General features: G+C 42.4%; 1 non-coding gene across 1 annotated transcript; it reads left to right on the top strand.

The window, feature by feature from the left end:
* Nucleotides 1-1,644: 1,644 nt before the first annotated feature.
* Nucleotides 1,645-1,751, top strand: LOC141669215 (small nucleolar RNA R71). The gene has a single exon (XR_012553506.1). It is a non-coding gene; the product is annotated as a small nucleolar RNA R71 (small nucleolar RNA).
* Nucleotides 1,752-8,793: the final 7,042 nt, after the last annotated feature.

Genomic DNA, 8,793 nt, shown 5'->3' with positions numbered 1-8,793 from the left:
CTTGAACGCATTAAATATGACCTTTCGATCTTGAATATTCATCGTAAGCTCTCCTTTTTGAACATCAATCATAGTTCGGCCTGTAGCCAAGAATGGTCTTCCCAAGATGAAGGGAATCTTCTCATCTTCCTCGAAATCCAGAATTACAAATCAGCAGGGAAGATGAGTTTGTCCAACTTGACCAAGAAATCCTCCATTATACCTCGTGGATAAGTGATGGAACAGTCAGCCAGTTGCAAGGACATGTTTACCAGTTTTGGAACAGGCAGACCAAATTTCTTGAAAACAGACAAAGGCATTAGATTGATACTAGCTCCCAAGTCACACAAACACTTGTCGAAGGATAGATTTCCACTGGTATAAGGTATCGTGAAGCTTCCTGGATCTTTAAGTTTATGAGGTAGTTTCTGTTGCAGCACTACACTTCATTCTTCCGTTAGAGAAACGGTTTCCAACTCCACAACTTTTAGCTTTCGAGATAGAATACCCTTCATAAACTTAGCGTAACTCGACATCTGTTCTAGAGCTTCAGGAAAAGGTATGTTGATATGCAGCTTCTTGAAAACCTCCAAAAATTTAGCAAATGGCTTGTCGAACTTATGTTTTTGAAGCCTTTTAGGAAATGACGGAGGTGGATAGACTTGTTTATCTCCTGTATTATCCTCAAGAGGATTGTTTGCAACAACTTTCTTCTTCGATTCCACCTCGGCATCCTTCTGCATAACTTTTTCAGCTACAATCTCATTTTCTTGAATTGTCAAGGGTGTAGATGCACCTGCATTCTGGATAGAATTCTTAGACTCTTCCTCTTACTGAATTTGGGGGCTTGTGACCTTTCTAGACCTCAAGGTGATGGCATTCACCTATTCTTTAACTTCCCTCTTGCTTGGATTGGCTTCTATATTATTAGGAAGCGATCCTGGTGGTCGATTCTATTAGGTGTTAGCAATTTACCCTATTTTGTTCTCCAGAGTCTTCATAGAAACAGCCTGGCTTTTGCATATAAGAGCCTGTGTTATGCCCATAAGCCTCAAATCCTCCAATTCAGATTTTTTATTTGAAGATTGACTTGCACCTTAATGAGTTTGTTGTTAAAGTTGGAGTAGTTGTCTTGGTGCAAATTGTTGCTGAAAACCAGGAGGATTGAATTGCTTGTTTCCAAACTGCTGGAATGGCTGTTGTATCGCATTCCGATTGTTGCTCTAGCTGAAGTTAGGATGATTCCAGTTGTCAGGATGATAAGTGTCTGGAACTGGTTGCTACGATCTCTGAATGTTGCTCACAAACTGAGCTGATTCACTAGATATAACGCATTGCTCCATCGCATGTGAACCTGCAGAAAGCTCACAAACACCTGTCCGCTGATGAACTCCATAGTTAGCCAGAGAATCGATCTTCTTAGACAATGCCTTTAGTTGAGCAGTGATAGTCGTAGTTATATCCCCTTCAAGAACTCATGCTACCTTACCTTATGGCAATCTATGGGTTGGATACTGATATTCATTAGCAGCCATCAGTTCAATTAGCTCATAAGCTTCATTACAGCTCTTAGCCCATAAGGATCCACCTGATGCTACATCGAGCATGGGTCTAGATTGTGCTACCAAACCATTATAAAATCAATTGATGATCATCCAGTCAGGCATTCCATGATGAGGAAACTTCCTAAGCATCTCCTCATATAGCTCCCAAGCTTCACCCAACGATTCCCCTGATTGCTGCACAAACTGAGTGAGAGGATTCCTGATTGTAGTTGTTTTTGCCATAGGGAAGATGTTATAGATAAAAAACTAAGGTTATTATTCGCTGTATTTATTACTAAGGTTTGGGAGCTCAAGGCCTTTAATGGCTGCTCTCGTGTTTTATAGCTTAACTCTGCCTTTACGAGATGCCTACGTATCTCTGTGAATTAGAGAATCAAGCCAAAAAATGTAGTTCTAATTTGTGGGGTGAGGCCCCTTATATAGAAGTTGGTGGTCCTTGAATTAGACTTGGTATAGGAGACTTGGTAGCCAAGTCTCAAAATTAGAGTGGACTTTGGAGTCCTAAATAGTAGGAAACTGATTCTTTATCCTTCTAGGTCCCTTAGAGGCTAATCTGCAAGGATTTATGTCCATATTGGGACTCTTCTCAATAGCTGATTTTTTCCTTATTAATTAATTATGAAATTAATTAATATTCAGGGTTTTTGAGCCTTCTTTGTTCCATCAGGCCTGATCTGGTCCATCAGGCCTGATCAATGTGTTAACCTTTTTGGTTTGAATGTCATACATCTTCTTATTGGGCCTAACAGCCCAAATCATGTATAATTAATGTAATCAGGATTTATTAATCCCTATCATTTTCCCCCCAACTTTTGGGAAACCGTATAAGATTTCGCAAAAGTTAAGTTCGTTCATTCCCTTTCAGGGTATCATTTTGCGTAAAGTGTGGAGCGACCTACATGTTTACAACGATTTGCCTTGTACGCGGCTTCAGGGTCGTTTAAAAACTTCCCTTTTTATTTTCTTACCTTCTCCCTATTTTTAGGAATTTTCTTGTATTTTTTAGGAATTTTCCTTTTTTTCGAGATTTTTTCAAATTTTCTGCAGTTTTTCACAAATATTTTCAAATTTTCAGCCCTTTTTCGACCAGGATCCTAGTCGAAATTTCGACCCGGATCTTAGTCGAATTTTGGGCCAGCCTTTCAATCGTGGTCGAAGGATTTCGACTAGGATCCACGACCTTGATTTCGACCAGGATCCTAGTCGAATATTCGACTTGGATTTTGGTCAAAATTTGTGTCTTTCTTTGCTTCCTGGTCGTCAGGTTTCGACTAGGATTCACGACCTGGATTTCAACCAGGATCCTATTCGAACCTTCGACCTAGATCTTAGTCGAGATTTCTGTGCTTATTTGTTTCCTGGTCGAAAGGTTTCGACTAGGATTCACGACCTGGATTTCGACCAGGATCCAAGCCAAACCTTCGACCTGGATTTTAGTCGAGGTTTCTGCACTTATTCTTGAAAAATATTGTGCTTGATTCAAGAATTCGACCTCAATCCTGGTCTTATTTACCTGGCTTTCGACCTCAATCCTGTTCTTTTTTACCCGTAATTTTCGGGTGTCTGTTCGAAAGAATTCTAATAGAAGTCACTACCTGGAATTCGACCTCAATCCTGGTCTGTATTGGGCTTCCTTCTAATTTAATTTGGATTGGGCCTTGTTTGGGCCTTCTCTTTTTAGGGCTTTGATTTGGGCCTGTATTTTTCTAAATCCTAATTGGATTTGGGCCTTCTATTTTTTAAAATCCTAATTGGATTTGGGCCTCTACTTTTCCAAATCCTAATTGGATTTGGGCCTTCTATATTTCCAAATCCTAAATGGATTTGGGCCTTCTATTTTTCCAAATCCTAACTAGATTTGGGCCTCCCATTGGGCCTCTTCCATATTATTCTGGACTTTAATATATTAAAACACCTTCTTTAGAATTCTCTAGAATTCTCGGGAATTTTTATTTATTTTCTTTTGAATTCCTTGGAATATTCTGGAACGTTCCAATTCTGGGCTTTCTTCTTTGGGCCTTTATTCTTACTGGGCTTTTTGTCCTTTCAACTTCACTTTTTTCCTATATAAAGAAGTGAGTAGAGTCTATTGCTCCTCACTTTCTCATTTCTAAATTCTCCTTCTTTTTTCTTCTGTTAAGGATCTCAGAGAAATAACTGTAGGTCGGAGTATTTTGAGCCCCAAAGCCTCCATTTAGCAAGCCAGCCTCTTTTAGCAGCATTACTTCAGGTAAACCCTTTTCCCTTTTTCTTCTTGTGCTTGTTTTTGCATAGTTTGTGTTTAAAATTGTCTTCTTATGTGCCCTTTTTTCAGATGGCTGATAAGAAAATGACTCGTTTGGCCAAGATGAATGTGGCCAGAAAGTCCAATAAATTCCCCATTCGATCAAGGTACACTTTCTTGATTAATATGATCAACACCCGAGGGGACGAGTACCCGTCTGATGCGTATTTAGACGCGCACGACCATATCAGTGCCTTGCGGGATCCAAAGGAGCTGGACAAGTTGAGTGGTTGCTTCAAAATCAAGGAACCTTTCAAGCTAGTTCTTGCGGGTCCGGCCGACAGGACCTGCCAATGGAGGAAGGACGCACTATGCGTCTACAGGGACACTCTAAGGGCAGGTATCAGACTCCCCTTTCACCCATTTATCCCTGTTTTGCTAGCTGATATGGGCATCAGCCCTTGCCAACTCCCTCCTAACTCTTGGAGGTTGATTCTGTGCTACTTGTCGCAATGCGCCAAGCACAATGTCCCTACCCGGTTGCTATTTTTAGAAAGATTTTTCAGTTCAAGAACAGTTCTGACAAGAATCCGGGGTGGGTTTCTTTGAACCAGCGCCCAACCGTTCCCCATATAGTGAACGGGAAGTCCATCCCTGACAATAATTTGCAGTGGAAGAAAATTTTCTGTACATCCTTTGGGAGGGCGGCGATTGGGGCACCCTATTTCGTTCGTCTTTTGGGCTAGCCGTAGATGGGAGCCCTAATGATATAGTTTTGTCTGAGGAGGAGACCAGAGCTTTCAACCTCCTTACTCAAGATAATGGGACTTCCTACTCTTGGGATCTTATTAGGGAGACCGTTCTTCTAGAACATGGCCTTTCTCCCATTCCTAAAAAGAGTATGTTTCTTTCCTTCTCTAGTTGTCTTCGTTTCTTCCACTTTTTACTTTGCTAATTTCTCAACTCACTTATCTTATTTGTTGCAGTGGCTGAGAAGATTGAGGAGGCTACAAAGCCTAAAGACCTGGAAACGATCAGGATGAAGCGTGCTGGAAAGGTCTTCAAAGACCCGTGCCTCGGGGATCGCTTCCCAGAGTTCCTACTCCAGGCGAAGGAACCAGGAGAGGAAGGCCCCAACCAACTTTTACGTACCAAACAAAAACCAGGGGCTTTCTTCCAACCCGCTTGGGAAATTCGGGGCAAGGATTCGATTGTTGGCAACACAGCGCTTGCCCAGGAATGGTCTATGCATTCCATTTCCCCAGTTGACTATCAAGACTTTGTCCTTCAACAGGACTTAGAGCCTAACGAGATTTTCGGAGCTCAGGCTTTGGCAACGGTACGTCTTTTTCCTTTGGCATTCATAGTTTTTTGCTGTAATTTTTCTCATTTCTCACTTTTGCTTTGTATCTTGTAGGCAAACGTCCATTTTCAAGGGGCGATTCACCAAACCAAGGCTTGGAAAGTTGGCCTAGAGGATGCAGACAAGAAGCTCGAGGAGGCCAACCAGAGGATAGAGGCTCTTGAAGCCCAACTCGCCTCATCAACTTCTGACCTTAAAATGGCCCGGGCTGAGAATGTTATCCTCAAGGCTCAAAAAGACAAAGCTTTTGACGGCTGGATGGATACTCAGGAATTTAAGGATTTAATGGTGGAGCATGATGCCCTCCTACATCCAGTCAGCTACAAGGAAGGATGGAACGCTGCTGTGGAGGCTATCTAGGAAGAATTTCCTGAGGTTCTTGAACAATCTCCTTTGCCCTGCCCTATGAAAGTCCCAGCACTTGGGGGCGTTGCAGATAAGCTCGCCGATCTGATTAAGGACGGCCCATCGGGGAGTCTAGGCCAAGGCCAAAAAAGGAAGGAGCTTGAATCCAGCTCTGAAGAGGAGGAATCTTCTTTTGAGGAGGAGCCTGAGCCCGTTATAAAGAAGGCCAGGGTAGAAGAGCCTCCAAATCCAGCGACTCCTAAACCAGCATCTTCTGCGGCCTCCAAGGCGTCCAAGGATAGTTCCGAGGGAACCTCTGCGGAGACTTCCGAAGAGACATCCGAGGGACCGACTGGAGAGACATCCGACTTCGGATAGTGGTTCCGAAGAATCTGAGCCTTCCAAGGCCTAAGTTTTATGTATTTCTCCTTTTTTAGACAATATTTAAAACTCAAGTTTATGACTTGGTTTTATCCTTCACAATGCATCAATCTAAAGGCTAAGATTAAGTCGAACGCTTTTTATTATAACTTGGTATTCTTGATACCTGACATGAAATGGGTTCAACCCTGAAAAAATCTAAAACATATCTTCTATAAAAAATCCTAAGCATGCAAAGCTTCAAGGTGCTTTTAAACCTACTTGTCACTCTAACAAGTGAGAATCGTACTTTAACTATTCTACACATAGTAAACCTTTAGGTTTTGGGCATGCCAAGTTCTCAGGACTTCAAAACCATCCATAGTCTTCAGCTTGTAGGTTCCTCTACCCTGAACGCTCTTGACTTTGTATGGCCCTTCCTAATTTGGGGCAAGTTTCCCTTTCTACCCTACGCCAGAAGCTTCCACTTTCCTCAAGACTAAGTCACCTTGTTTGAAGAACCTTTCTTTAACCCTTAGGTTGTAGTAGAACGAAGCTTTTTTCTGATATTCCACTATCTTCGCATGTGCCTCATCTCGTACTTCATCAATTGGATCCAGTGCTAACCTTTGCCCTTCTTCATTTTCCTCAGCATTGAAAGCTTGAATCCTGGGGGAGGAATGTGATATCTCTACAGGAACAACTACTTCTGTACCATATGCTAACATGAAGGGAGTTTCTCCAGTCGTGACTATACAGGTAATCCTATAGGCCCATAGTATTGGGAGTATTTCATCCACCCAGTTATTCCTTGACTTCTCGATCCTCTTCTTTAGTCCATCCAGGATTATTCGATTCGCCACTTCCGTTTGCCCATTGGCTTGCGGGTAAGCCACAGAGGTGAATCGTAACTCAATTTCATTCTCCTCACAATACTTCTTGAATTCTTCATTGTTGAATTGTGTTCCATTGTCAGTGACTAGGATGCGGGGAATTCCATACCGGCACATAATATTTTTCCACGGGAATTGTGCAACTTGTTTAGTTGTGATTTTGGCCAAAGGCTTGGCTTCAATCCACTTAGTAAAATAATCAATGGCTACAATCAGGAACTTCCTTTGTGTCGTGGCCATGGGAAAAGGTCCCAGTATATCCATTCCTCACATAGAAAAGGGGATGGGCGAGTTGATGGAGGTCAGCACCTCGGGGGGTTGTCTAACGGCTGGTGCATGCTTCTGATAGCGGTCACACTTCTTCACATATTCTTTGGCATCAGCCATCATTTCTGGCCAGTAGAAGCCTAAACGGGTTATCTTATGAGCTAAGGCCCTACCCCCCAAGTGTTGCCCACAAATACCTTCATGTACTTCTTCAAGAGCCAAGCGTGCCTCATCGGGCCTGAGACACCTTAAGTAAGGAACCACAAAAGATCTATTATACAGAATCCCATCTATCAAAGAGTACCTTAGTGCTCGAACAGCTAACTTCCGTGCTTCAGTAGGATCGTTTGGTAACCAACCAGTTTGAATGTGGGCCTTAATGGGATCTATCCACGACGTCCCCAGGCTTATAGGAGCTACAAGCTTAACATCGATGCTCCGTGTCTTCAAAACACGAAAGTATACACTTCCTGAACTTTCTTCTATCTCAGATGAAGCAAACTTTGATAATGCATCTGCCTTAGAATTTTCCTCCCTTGGAATGTGCTCAACATGGCATTCATCGAATTGGGTCATCACAGCCCTTACCAGGCGGACATACTTAGCCATCGTATCATCCATTGCCTCAAACTCTCCCTTTACCTGGGATATGATCAACTTCGAGTCTCCACGGACTTTTAAGTTCTTGACTCTAAGTGTTCCTGCTAGGCCGAGGCCAGCTATTAGAGCTTTATATTCTATCTCATTGTTTGTGGTTGCAAAGTCTAACTTCATGGCATACTCAATTAAGAACCCATCAGGGCTTTGTAAAACCAAACCTGCTCCACTTGAATTTTTTTTGATGCTCCATCAAAATAGAGAACCCAATATTCTTTCTCCTTATCATCCTTTTCTTTGTCCCCTTATCAACTTCCTTGTCTTGAGGTATGGTATCTTCCTGCCCCCCCGACTTCTTGGTTGGGTATGGTACATTCCACCACGAAGTCAGCTAACGCCTGGGCTTTTATTGCCGTTGGTGGTTTATACTTGATGTCGAATTCTCCCAGCCCTATTGCCCACTTGATCAACCTCCCACTAGCCTTGGGACTATGAATGATATTTCTCAGGGGCTGATTTGTTAGCACCTTAATTTGATGAGCCTGAAAGTAAGGACGTAACTTTCTTGAAGCCATTACCAAGGCTAGAGCAAATTTCTCAATAGTTGAGTAATTCAACTCAGCTCCATGCAGAATTTTGCTGACATAGTATATGGGTTTCTGGATTTTCAGTTCCTCCTTAACCAACACAGCGCTCAAAGCACTCTCTGAAACGCTCAAAGTACAAGTATAAAACTTTATTCAAAGCTGGTTTGGCCAACAATGGGGCCTAGGCCATATATTTCTTTAACTCCTCGAAAGCCTTCTGGTTTTCCTCACTCCATACAAAGTCCTTAATATTTTTTAGTGACTTGAAGAATGACAAGCACTTGTCTCCTGACTTGGAGATGAATCGTCCCAGCGCAGCAACCCTTCCTGTGAGCTTCTGAACATCCTTGACAGTTTTTGGTGGTTCCATGTCCGGGATTGCCTTTATTTTATCGGGGTTGGCCTCGATCCCTCTCTTGGAGACCATCAATCCCAAAAATTTTCCAGATCCTACTCCGAAAGCACACTTTGTAGGATTTAACATCATCTTGTGGTACCTCAGGACCTCAAAAGCTTCCTTTAAATGGGTTATATGATTAGTCTTCACTAGACTCTTGACTAACATGTCATCAACATAAAATTTCATAGTCTTGCCAATAAGATCCTTAAAAAT

Source organism: Apium graveolens, chromosome 6 (assembly GCF_009905375.1).
Source record: "Apium graveolens cultivar Ventura chromosome 6, ASM990537v1, whole genome shotgun sequence".
NCBI classification, from domain to species: domain Eukaryota; kingdom Viridiplantae; phylum Streptophyta; class Magnoliopsida; order Apiales; family Apiaceae; genus Apium; species Apium graveolens.
Note: the sequence above shows the minus strand (reverse complement) of the source record. Positions and strands in the feature narration are given on the sequence as shown.